The sequence below is a fragment of the Triturus cristatus genome, chromosome 6, assembly GCF_964204655.1.
Source record: "Triturus cristatus chromosome 6, aTriCri1.1, whole genome shotgun sequence".
Lineage (NCBI taxonomy): Eukaryota > Metazoa > Chordata > Amphibia > Caudata > Salamandridae > Triturus > Triturus cristatus.
The window spans coordinates 392,619,881-392,633,077 of record NC_140589.1 but is presented as its reverse complement, the minus strand read 5'-3'; positions in this window follow the sequence as shown (position 1 = coordinate 392,633,077).

The following is a 13,197-nucleotide window of genomic DNA, read 5'->3' as shown; positions in this document are numbered from 1 at the left end:
ACTAGTCTTGTAGCAGTCTTGATGATCAATACTAGGTAATCTCTGGTACATTTCCAGGAGATTAGAGACCAGTCTTTCCAGAAGGCAATGTCATTGAGAAATATGCTAGGGGCATTCTGTACCCAGAGTCCTTTTGGGGCTGCATTGCCTCTTAGATATTCTTTCATGATGATGCCATGAATAGCAGTTCTGACTTGGTCTTTCTTTAGTTCAGTGAGTTCGTCCCATTCATTAGTTTGAGTCAAGGTTTGTGCCAGATCTTTATCTTGTAATAACGATGATTCTGCAAGTATTGCATTTACTTCCTCCTCAGTATAGCTTAATCCAGGGTTCTCCGCCATTGTTGCACAGAATGTTAGAAGTACTCTTCTTCCCGTATGAATCTGTATTGGCCACAATTCGTGGTTTGTCTTACTTCAGTGAATGGACAGACTTCTCCAGTTATCACTAATGAGTAAGACACGAGGAAAGATAAATTCCCACAGCTGTGCGCTGCTTAATACGTAAATATCAATGGGGAGGGAATAAGAAGCAGTGATCCATCCGGCTTCCAATGGTAATACAAAAAAATCAAGTTCTGGGAGAATGGATCACTTGTCCTGTGGTATCAGGGTCTAAGGTTTTAGGAAACTGTATAAGAAAACCCTCATATGAGTACACAGGTCGGGGGCGGTGTATCTTGATTCTCCGCCTTCGTGTACTATCACAGCATCTTCATTGGGTCTCTTTTGTTAGTATGCTGTCCTCCACCTGGAGGTAGACCAACTGATATTACAGTAGCGTCCAGGTATCAAAAAGAGAGAGGGATGTGCAAAGTGCTCATAAGTGGTGAGGTTAAAATTCCCTACTCAACTCCAAAAACTACAAAAATTTTAATGAGAATATGAGTGAAGTGGGAAATTAAAACAAAAATGATGTTGTGATAGACAGAGTTACTAGTCTATAGCATCAGTGAATAAGGTCTGTGAATAAGGTCAACATGTTTCAGCCTTCTCGTTCATTCTTGAGGCTTTCGTCAGGACCAAAATGTGAAAAGGGGGCCCGTTCTGCCGCCTTTTATTAAGTGATCAGGTGATCACATTCGTGTTAATTCCTTTGAAGAGTTATTGACTCTGTAATATAAACGAAATTAATTTGCATTTCTTGTAATCATTTTACCCTCTTTTTAGCATTAGTGATATTGTGACCATTTGTCCTATATAATTGATGGGGCTGTGACAGTAATAACGTTGTTCATTAATTATCGTGCTTACAATTGAGCAATTCAAAAGGGAAATTGGCGCGCTAAAAACAACTGAGCAGTCAAGGAGAGACTGGCATGTGGGCTATTAGAGGAGGAAAGTCATGAAAGTGGATAGATGTTTTAATTACGGTAGCACTTATGTGGTCATATTAAATCTAATAAACAATGCATCCCACATGAAACATTTCGGTATCACTTTTGTTGGAATCTAAGATCAAACAGCACATGTACGACATTAACTTGCTTTGTTAAGATGTCGGACTACGGGTATCTGGTGCGTGTCGATAATCCTATGTTCACGTCAATATAAGAATTAATTATGTCATTGTTTGAGAGTAAATACGCGTTCAACATAAAAGAGTAGTGGGTTTGCTGTGCCGTCTCTGGTGGTTTGAATGCACTCCTGGGGGCATGTCTGATTTAGTGAGTAAGTCGACATTTATCCACTACTTCGTGCGCTCGTGTTTAGCCAGTTCATGTTATTCAGCCTTTAATAACATGGAATAAGCAGTGTATGTTTACCGTGATTAAAGATACGCGCACATTTGACCGCAAAAACAAACAAACATACAGATTGTCCGCTAATTCGTAAGGGTCATCATTCTCAAATCAACATGAGTATAATCATTTTTTAGTCTCCATTACCTTTCTCAATGTCTTGTTATTGCTTCCTCGGGACATCAGAGATCAAGAAACCTGTTCCTGTGGGGTTAAATGTTATTTAGTTGGGTGCTCTTACCGCATTAGTCTCCTGTCTCGTGGTAGCGAGTAACAAGGGCTTACCTGTTCTTCATCGCACGTAACTTGTGCTGACTCTGATCGCGGTGTCCCGGTTAACGCGGGGCCGCGTATCGATCGTATTTACATACTTGTTTGAGTTCAGAAACTGAGAAGAGACTCTCATTCCTTCATTATGGTTGGCAAATTGGTTGGCAAAGATAATCATTGTTATGAAAAAAGACTATGGTGCAAAATATAGTTAACCAATAGTCATTCTTGTAATTGTAGAGAGCAAATCAATTAAGAATGGATCAGTAGTTTTAGAATTAGTGATGCATTCAAGGAAATTATGACAATATGATCGCTGTCATTATGAAAGGAGGGATGATATTTTCAGGGGTTATTCTTTTTCAAAGGCTATTCAATGTCAATAGTGACTTGGTAATAAAACCAGCAGATAAAGGAGGAGCAATAGTGCTATTGAGTAAAGAGGGGTACAACAAACAATGTTTAGAACTACTTGCTGATCAGAGATTCTATAAGAAACTCACTACTGATCCAACTTCAAGATTGAAGAGAACCATAGACCTAATGGTAGAAGAGGCAGAAGTGAACAACTGGATCTCTAAAAATGAAGCTGATTTCTTAAGAACTGACAGCCCAATAGTACCCTACTTTTACTCTTTACCAAAAACGCACAAAGAGAGAGTACCCCCACCAGGACGTCCCATCGTTTACGGTATTGGATCAGTGTTGGAACCACTGTCACAATTCGCCGACCATTTCCTCAAACCCTGGTACAAAGCACTGCTACATACCTCAGAGACACACGAGACCTCCTTAACCAACTTGAAGGCCAAGTATATGATGAAACAACTATGTATCTAGTAGGACTTGACGTAGAGAGTCTTTATACTAGTCTACCGCAAAAGAAGACTTTAGAAACTCTTGAAAATATCCTGTTCTCAGGCACATGGGACCACCATACACCCAGGCATTTCGTACTGGAATGCTGCCGGATGGCACTCACTGAGAACTATTTTGCATACGAAGGGATGCTGTTCGGCCAATGCCACGGTACATCTATGGGTAGTACCTTTGCCCCTAGTGTGGCCGGGCTGTACGTAAGCACCTTCGAGCAACAGTTCATTCAGAATGAGAGCAACCCTTATCACTCACACATACGGTTCTGGCGTCGTTACATCGACGACATAATCATGATATGGGAAGACTCACAGGAGACTCTGAATACTTTTCTAACATGGATGAATAGCAGGGATGATTGCTTGAAGTTCACCTGCACATCAGACCGGAAAAAACTGGATTTCCTTGACATAACCATTTACACGGAGAACAATACTTTACAGACTAAAACATATTACAAACCCACTTCACCGAACAGCATACTCTCGTACAACAGCTTCCACCCCCGGCCCTTGAGGGAGAATTTACCTTACCGCCAATTTTTACGCCTGAGACGTAACTGCAGTACCATTGAAGACTATAAGGACCAAGCTAAAAATTTGGAAATGAAATTACATCAACGAGATTACCCTGACAAAATTATTAAAAAGTGCCAAAAGAGAGCACGCAATCAAGCAAGGGAGAGTCTTCTTGAAATAACACCAAAGACACCACCTGCAGATCTTCTAACATGTGGCACAACTTACAACACGTCCACCAACACTGTGAAGAAAATAATAAATCGCAACTGGAGGATTCTAACCTCGAACACCCTACAATGGCCTAAACCTAGGTTCGCCAATAAAAGGACACGTAACCTGAAAGATCAACTGGTACATACCAGACCAGCCTCGATCAAGAAGAAAGAGAGTATAACATCAATTTGGAACATGAGTCCCATCACGGGCCATTACCCATGTGGGTCATGTGTCGTATGCAAGCTTACAACAGTCACGAAAGAACTTGATTTGTTACCCAACTTCACATGGACCCTTCGACATCACACGAACTGCAATACCAGCCACGTGATATACATGATCACCTGTCCATGCAAAAGGAGGTACATAGGTATGACATGCCGTAAAGTCAAACTCCGTATAGGAGAACACAGGAGCAATGTGAACTGCAAAAAAGCAACGACAAAAATGAGTAAACATTACATAGAGCATAACCACAATTCAGAAGATCTCAAGTGGGTGGTTTTGGAAACCTTGCAAGTAACAACAAACAATGCTGAACGCGTTCTATTCGAAAAAGAACAGCGTTGGATACATCGTCTTAAAACAGACATTGAAGGGTTAAACGATTTTATCCCTTGGCATACACTAGCGTGACATCTGGTAAACGACGATACAATTTGATACGCCACTCTCAGAGAAGACAATAGAAACCATCCTTGTATTCAACATCACGGTATCACCTGTAACAAGAATAGCCTTTGCAAAAGAATAACTACTGAAAATCAACCATTGAAAATACTATTCCCCTATTTTTCATAATGACAGTGAATAGCCTTTGAAAAAGAATAACCCCTGAAAATATCATCCCTCCTTTCATAATGACAGCGATCATATTGTCATAATTTCCTTGAATGCATCACTAATTCTAAAACTACTGATCCATTCTTAATTGATTTGCTCTCTACAATTACAAGAATGACTATTGGTTAACTATATTTTGCACCATAGTCTTTTTTCGTAACAATGATTATCTTTGCCAACCAATTTGCCAACCATAATGAAGGAATGAGAGTCTCTTCTCAGTTTCTGAACTCAAACAAGTATGTAAATACGATCGATACGCGGCCCCGCGTTAACCGGGACACCGCGATCAGAGTCAGCACAAGTTACGTGCGATGAAGAACCGGTAAGCCCTTGTTACTCGCTACCACGAGACAGGAGACTAATGCGGTAAGAGCACCCAACTAAATAACATTTAACCCCACAGGAACAGGTTTCTTGATCTCTGATGTCCCGAGGAAGCAATAACAAGACATTGAGAAAGGTAATGGAGACTAAAAAATGATTATACTCATGTTGATTTGAGAATGATGACCCTTACGAATTAACGGACAATCTGTATGTTTGTTTGTTTTTGCGGTCAAATGTGCACGTATCTTTAATCACGGTAAACATACACTGCTTATTCCATCTTATTAAAGGCTGAATAACATGAACTGGCTAAACACGAGCGCACGATATACATAGAATAAGAAGTAGTGGATAAATGTCGACTTACTCACTAAATCAGACATGCCCCCACGAGTGCATTCAAACCACCAGAGACGGCACAGCAAACCCACTACTCTTTTATGTTGAACGCGTATTTACTCTCAAACGATGACATAATTAATTCTTATATTGACGTGAACATAGGATTATCGACACGCACCAGATACCCGTAGTCCGACATCTTAACAAAACAAGTTAATGTCGTACATGTGCTGTTTGATCTTAGATTCCAACAAAAGTGATACCGAAATGTTTCATGTGGGATGCATTGTTTATTAGATTTAATATGACCACATAAGTGCTACCGTAATTAAAACATCTATCCACTTTCATGACTTTCCTCCTCTAATAGCCCACATGCCAGTCTCTCCTTGACTGCTCAGTTGTTTTTAGCGCGCCAATTTCCCTTTTGAATTGCTCAATTGTAAGCACGATAATTAATGAACAACGTTTTTACTGTCACAGCCCCATCAATTATATAGGACAAATGGTCACTATATCACTAATGCTGAAAAGAGGGTAAAATGATTACAAGAAATGCAAATTAATTTCGTTTATATTACAGAGTCAATAACTCTTCAAAGGAATTAACACGAATGTGATAACCTGATCACTTAATAAAAGGCGGCAGAACGGGCCCCCTTTTCACATTTTGGTCCTGACGAAAGCCTCAAGAATGAACGAGAAGGCTGAAACATGTTGACCTTATTCACAGACCTTATTCACTGATGCTATAGACTAGTAACTCTGTCTATCACAACATCATTTTTGTTTTAATTTCCCACTTCACTCATATTCTCATTAAAATTTTTGTAGTTTTTGGAGTTGAGTAGGGAATTTTAACCTCACCACTTATGAGCACTTTGCACATCCCTCTCTCTTTTTGATACCTGGACGCTACTGTAATATCAGTTGGTCTACCTCCAGGTGGAGGACAGCATACTAACAAAAGAGACCCAATGAAGATGCTGTGATAGTACACGAAGGCGGAGAATCAAGATACACCGCCCCCGACCTGTGTACTCATATGAGGGTTTTCTTATACAGTTTCCTAAAACATTAGACCCTGATACCACAGGACAAGTGATCCATTCTCCCAGAACTTGATTTTTTTGTATTACCATTGGAAGCCGGATGGATCACTGCTTCTTATTCCCTCCCCATTGATATTTACGAACTTAACCTTAGACACAGAATTTAAAAAGTACCTGGGAAGAGATGGGAAGAGAACAGTATGCAATAACACAGTGTGTTTTCGGGTAAAACTTCAAACAAGCTCTCACGGCTGAGCCGCCGTACTAACCATCTATTCCAATAGGAGCTCAGAGGGAAAAAGAGACTACGGGTTGCCCTCCACTCAAAAATCATAAACACACAAAACCCGGTCTCTAAGGCTAATTATTTATAAATGAAGTGTATATGTCGCTTCTATTATGTATTCTGCGAAAAACTCCTCATATATGGTAGTGTGCAACACTTATTGCCTTATTTTGTTTTAAAATTTTTCCAACAGACTCCCCAAGAAAGTGAATGGTGACTGAAAACTAGTTTACAAAATTCTCAATCCATTCAATACACCAAAAATGATGTGAAAAAAGTGAGAGCGACAAAATGACCCCTCACGGGCGCACCACCAACGGGGTAACTGATAGGTACTCACCAGATAGGCCCCCTATTATCATCATAGGCGGTCATTTTTGTCCCAAAGAAAAAGTGTCCAAACAAAAGAATAAACCGTGTTAGTGCAGTGGAGTGATAAATAGTCGCACTCCACGTTGTGACAAAAAGTGATTAAAATTGACAGACACACCTTTTTCACAATTACTTTATTAAAAAATAGGCTGGTTGCTAATTTTGCAGACCAAAACCAAATGCCAACATGTTTCTTTGACACGAAATTTGGCAAATTCTTCAGGGCCAGACATTTCGTCACAGCACCAGTGTTGGACACACCATTCTTGTAGACTGTCAATTGAAAAAGTACAGAAAACCACTATGTTAAAAACTACTATTCGCTCCCTAAAAAAATCCATATTCTAAAGTTAAAAGCATGATAGTTACCCTCAAACAGCTTATGTCTCTCATACCAGCTTGCGAGGTAAACTTGTAGTGTAGCGAACTCCTCATGTGAGTCCTCCTTTATGATTGACCCTTCAGTCGTTTTGTCAACCTAAACCCATACCCCTAAAAAAGGGAGTGAGAGTTTTTCAAAAAACATGTTGGAACTCGCACATGCTGCATATTGTTGCACCAACAGTTACAGTGTAACTATGTAACTATGAACATAAGTCTCGGCTTAATGTCCTGTGATCCCTTAATGTATTTTAATGTCATGGAATACTAGCATTCAACCAATTGCCACTAGAAGAATGCATCGTTCAGCGGTCACCACACGCCCAACAGAAGGAAATATAAGCAGAAACAGCAAAACCCTCGTATGAACTCCTTCTACATCTATTTTCAATGCAAATACCGGGCTCTCAATCTCGGGGCATTATGCACAACTGCGCAACCCCCATGTTCGATCGTATCTCTTTTAAAACATTACCCCTAAACAATGCCGCAACATCTAGGAGCATCGGCTCTTCAAACATTACCGGCCACCCCACTCCTCACTGGCTGCAGCCTCACGGAGCACAGCGTCTCCTCCTACGTCTTGCTGTTGCTGCTACGAGTGTTTAAAACTCTTCGAAAGACGATCATGTGATGACGTACCCGGCGTTTAGTGCGCGGCCGCCATCTTAGAATGGGGAAGTTCTATTTTTTCAGAAAGTAAACAATTATCGTCCCGTTTCAGATAGTTGGGAACCAAAAACTACAGAGCATGCATCATGTCTACGGGCAATCTTCAAACCCTAAAGACAGGAATGCTTACAATTATTAAGTTGTTACAATGAATAAATAGTCAGGAGCAAAGTTGCTTATGAGAATGTAAATTCAAATAAAAGCAGCTTTATTAATCAAACGGAGCGATGTGGCTGACAAACAATGCTCATGAAGCTTCTAACATAAATACATGCGCATAAAAAATATGTATATATGTGCATAAAAAACTTTTTTTATATATACATCTCGGGCTCAACTTTAGGAACTGAATAAGGAGCTGTTTGTTATATAACTTCATTGAGACATTATCAATAAGGTCCCACAATTGAGTTCATTTTCCGTCTATTCCCACTAAAAACATAACCATATTGAAAGACAGAGTAGAGAGGCACTGGCAGAATCACCGTCACTGATACCAAAGGCTTTGAATTCAAAACAGGAAGTTGGTAGTATACATGGTAAATCAGCCGACCCTATTCCACTCAATAACTTCGTTAAGCCCCTGTTGATCACTTCTATCTTGATAAATCCATCGTGCTTCCTTTGAAAGGAGAACCTTTTCAACATTTTGTGGGTAAAGCTGTGTTTCACTGTATGGCAGTGTTGTACTAATTTGGTTGTCAGTTTGCCCGCCTTTATGGTGCTCATATGTTCTTGCATCCTGGTCTTGATCTTTCGAGATGTGAGCCCTATATATTGAAGGCCACATTCACAAAGTAATCTGTATACCACATTAGTGGTATTACAGTTACTGAAATGGTTAAGAAACCACTCTCTCCCTGATTTTAAAATTACACTCGTTTTTTTTTAGTTAAAGGGCAAACTGAACAGGATCCACAAGGGAAATGCCCCTTTGGAATGGTAGTCTCATTGGTTTTCACTACAGATGGAACACAAGTATGAACCAGTTTGTCCTTTAAATTGCCAGATCTCTTAAAGGCAAACCTGGGGGGTGGCATCTTGAAATCCTTATTTGATAAAAGAGACCAGTGCTTGCGAATAGACTGTCTGATCCTGGTCGCTACCGGATCAAAAGTCATGACTACCGGGATACAGTCATCCTTTTCTTTTGCATTCTTCTCTAAGAGGGCACTACGTGGGGTGTTGAGTGCTCTTTTCTTGGCTTGTTTTATTATTCTTGACAGATAATTCCTCTGTTGTAACTTTGTTGTTAATCCCTGAGATTGTTTCATATAGGCTTCGGTTAATGAACAGTTCCTCCTGTAACGCAAGAACTGCCCTACCGGAAGGTTATCCCTCAATGCACTAGGGTGGTATGAGTCATAGAGTAATAATGAGTTTCAGTCTGTTGGCTTTTGATGGACACGTGTAGTAATTGCCTCTTCCTTGGCTTCTATAACTAGGTCCAGATATATAGCGGTGTTGTGGCTATAGGACCATGTGAATCTCAAGCTTGAATCCTGTAAGTTAAGCCAATTGAGAAATTCCAAAAGGACCTCTTCCGTTCCTGACCAAATGCAGAGCGCGTCGTCTATATACCTTTTCCAGAGGCGTAAATTCCTCTGGAAGGGATTGGTGGAATGATAGACGACGTGCTCTTCAAACTGTCCGACATAGATGCATGCCAGACTGGGTGCCATAGTAGCACCCATAGAAGTTCCTGTAGTTTGGAGGTACAATTTATCTTTAAAACTAAAGTAGTTCCTAGTTAGGGCCAATTAGATGCATTGCATCACAAACGATTGGGGAGCATCATAGAACCACTCTTGCTCCCCCAGTGCGAGAGCTGCTGCCACCAGCGTGGTGTCCTTGGGGATACAAGTATAGAGTGATTCTAAATCGATTGTGACAAACAATTCATGTTCTTGATCAAATTGCATGCCATCTAAGATATTCAAAACCTCTGTGGTGTCGTTTATGAATGATTGTTGGTTAATGACTGATTCACGAAGAAAAAAATCAGCGTATTGTGACAGGGGTTCTAAAACAGATTGAATACCCGACACTATAGGTCGTCCAGGAGGGGGGCGTGTAGGCTTGTGAATTTTAGGAAGTATTTAAAAGGCAGGAGTCCTAGGATTTTCATTAACCAAGAACTCTGCCTCCTTCACCGTGATCCATTTATTTTCTTTAGCTCTGCCCACCATCTCCCGCATAGTCTTTAGAAGTTCTTGTACCGGATCACGACTGAGGGGCCGATAGTTGGTACGCACCTCCAACAATCTCATAACCTCAGCATCATAATCCTTAGAGTTCAAGACAACCACTGCCCCACCCTTATCGGCTGACTTTATAGTCAGGGAGTGGTTGCCTTGTAAACTCTTAACTGCATCCCAGTCTTCCTTGGTCATGTTTTTGTACTTTGATTTATTGTCTTTTGTTTCAAAATTGGCAATATCTTGCAATACTTTAGTTTCAAACACTGCCACTTCAGGACCTACTGAGGCCGCCGGAGGCCAAAATGGTGATGGTTTCCTTAGATTAGTGTCAAAGGCTCTAGGACTCTCTTGGGGTTTATTAGCAAAACACTTTTTCAATTTGATCCTACGCATGGTCTCATGGAATTCCACCCTACATTTAAATGAATCGTGTGTAGGTGCGGGAACAAACCCTAGCCCCTTATTTAGGACCCTCTCTTCCCTGATGGTCAGGGTGTGGTCAGATAGATTGATCACAATACTACTCATGTCTGGTTCCGCTCCCGACTGCGGGTTACTCTGGGAGAAAAGGATTGTCATTGTGTAGGCTGATTGCCCCCCCCCTCGACCTCTTCCTGTCTGCCCTACCCCTCTGTTGGTCCTCTGTCCTCGTCCTAAAAAAGACCTAAGGAGCACTCCCAAATCCTCGTTACTGCGATCTTGTTGATTGAACCTCACCCTATTTGCTTGCGGGCCTTCTTCTTCTTCTTCGCTGGAATTGTTGTCAAAGGTCCAATTATTTGGGGTACGTCTGATCTGTTGTCTCCCCCCTCTCCCCCTTTGACGTCCTCCTGTATTGTACTGCTCAGGTCCTGATTGATAATACCCGTTGCTTACATACAGGAATGCCCATTCGTGGGGGTATCTCTCAAGGTTACGTTGTAATCCTTTTATTTTTTGATTAATCATATAATTTTTGTAGTCACTCAGATCTTCTTGGATTCTATTGAGGTGCTCTTTGGTATCAGTGAGGGTCGTATCTTGTTTTATGCTTTCCTCTAGTTCCAAAATCTCTTTTAGCAGTTCTTCACTTAACCTCTTGGCGGTGCTTATAATTAGTATTAGCCAATCTTGTGTACATTTATTGGCTATGAAGCTCCAATCTAGCCTAAATTTACTATCATCCAAAAAGATTTGTGGTTCGATCCTTACAAGTAGGCTAGCTGGGGCTGCTCCTGCTCTGTAATATTCTGTCATAAGTGCCCCATCGAGGGCAATCCTAACTTGTTTCTTTTTTAAAGTGCTCAATTTCTCCCATTCCTCCCTTGCTGAAGTACTACTCAGCAGGGGGGCATCGGGAAAGAGCGAAGGGCCTGCTAAAATGGCCGCGATTTGTTCATCAGTAAAAGCTAGACAATTTTTATCCATTTAATTGTTCCTTCTGTGTTGTCTCAGAATGAAGGAAAACAAGGTGAACTTAACCTTAGACACAGAATTTAAAAAGTCCCTGGGAAGAGATGGGAAGAGAACAGTATGCAATAACACAGTGTGTTTTCGGGTAAAACTTCAAACAAGCTCTCACGGCTGAGCCGCCGTACTAACCATCTATTCCAATAGGAGCACAGAGGGAAAAAGAGACTACGGGTCGCCCTCCACTCAAAAATCATAAACACACAAAACCCGGTCTCTAAGGCTAATTATTTATAAATGAAGTGAATATGTCGCTTCTATTATGTATTCTGCGAAAAACTCCTCATATATGGTAGTGTGCAACACTTATTGCCTTATTTTTTTTAAAAACTTTTTCCAACAGACAGTCCCCAAGAAAGTGAATGGTGACTGAAAACTGGTTTACAAAATTCTCAATCCATTCAATACACCAAAAATGATGTGTAAAAAGTGAGAGCGACAAAATGACCCCTCACGGGCGCACCACCAACGGGGTAACTGATAGGTACTCACCAGATAGGCCCCCTATTATCATCATAGGCGGTCATTTTTGTCCCAAAGAAAAAGTGTCCAAACAAAAGAATAAACCGTGTTAGTGCAGTGGAGTGATAAATAGTCGCACTCCACGTTGTGACAAAAAGTGATTAAAATTGACAGACACACCTTTTTCACAATTACTTTATTATTCAAGGAGTGTGATCTGTCAAATTAAAAAATAGGCTGGTTGATAATTTTGCAGACCAAAACCAAATGGCAACATGTTTCTTTGACACGAAATTTGGCAAATTCTTCAGGGCCAGACATTTCGTCACAGCACCAGTGTTGGACACACCATTCTTGTAGACTGTCAATTGAAAAAGTACAGAAAACCACTATGTTAAAAACTACTATTCGCTCCCTAAAAAAATCCATATTCTAAAGTTAAAAGCATGATAGTTACCCTCAAACAGCTTATGTCTCTCATACCAGCTTGCGAGGTAAACTTGTAGTGTAGCGAACTTCTCATGTGAGTCCTCCTTTATGATTGACCCTTCAGTCGTTTTGTCAACCTAAACCCATACCCCTAAAAAAGGGAGTGAGAGTTTTTCAAAAAACATGTTGGAACTCGCACATGCAGCATATTGTTGCACCAACAGTCTCAGTGTAACTATGTAACTATGAACATAAGTCTCGGCTTAATGTCCTGTGATCCCTTAAACCCTTCAGTGCCCGGCCCTTTCCCCGCCCTGTGCCGGCCGTTGCATTAGCGGGCGGGGTTTATGACGAGCTGGTCTCGTCATGGGCACAGCGCAACCGCGGCCCATGACGAGACCAGCTCGTCATGGGCATTGAAGAGGTTAATGTATTATAATGTCATGGAATACTAGCATTCAACCAATTGCCACTAGAAGAATGCATCGTTCAGCGGTCACCACACGCCCAACAGAAGGAAACAAAAGCAGAAACAGCAAAACCCTCGTATGAACTCCTTCTACATCTATTTTCAATGCAAATACCGGGCTCTCAATCCCGGGGCATTATGCACAACTGCGCAACCCCCATGTTCGATCGTATCTCTTTTAAAACATTACCCCTAAACAATGCCGCAACATCTAGGAGCATCGGCTCTTCAAACATTACCGGCCACCCCACTCCTCACTGGCTGCAGCCTCACGGAGCACAGCGT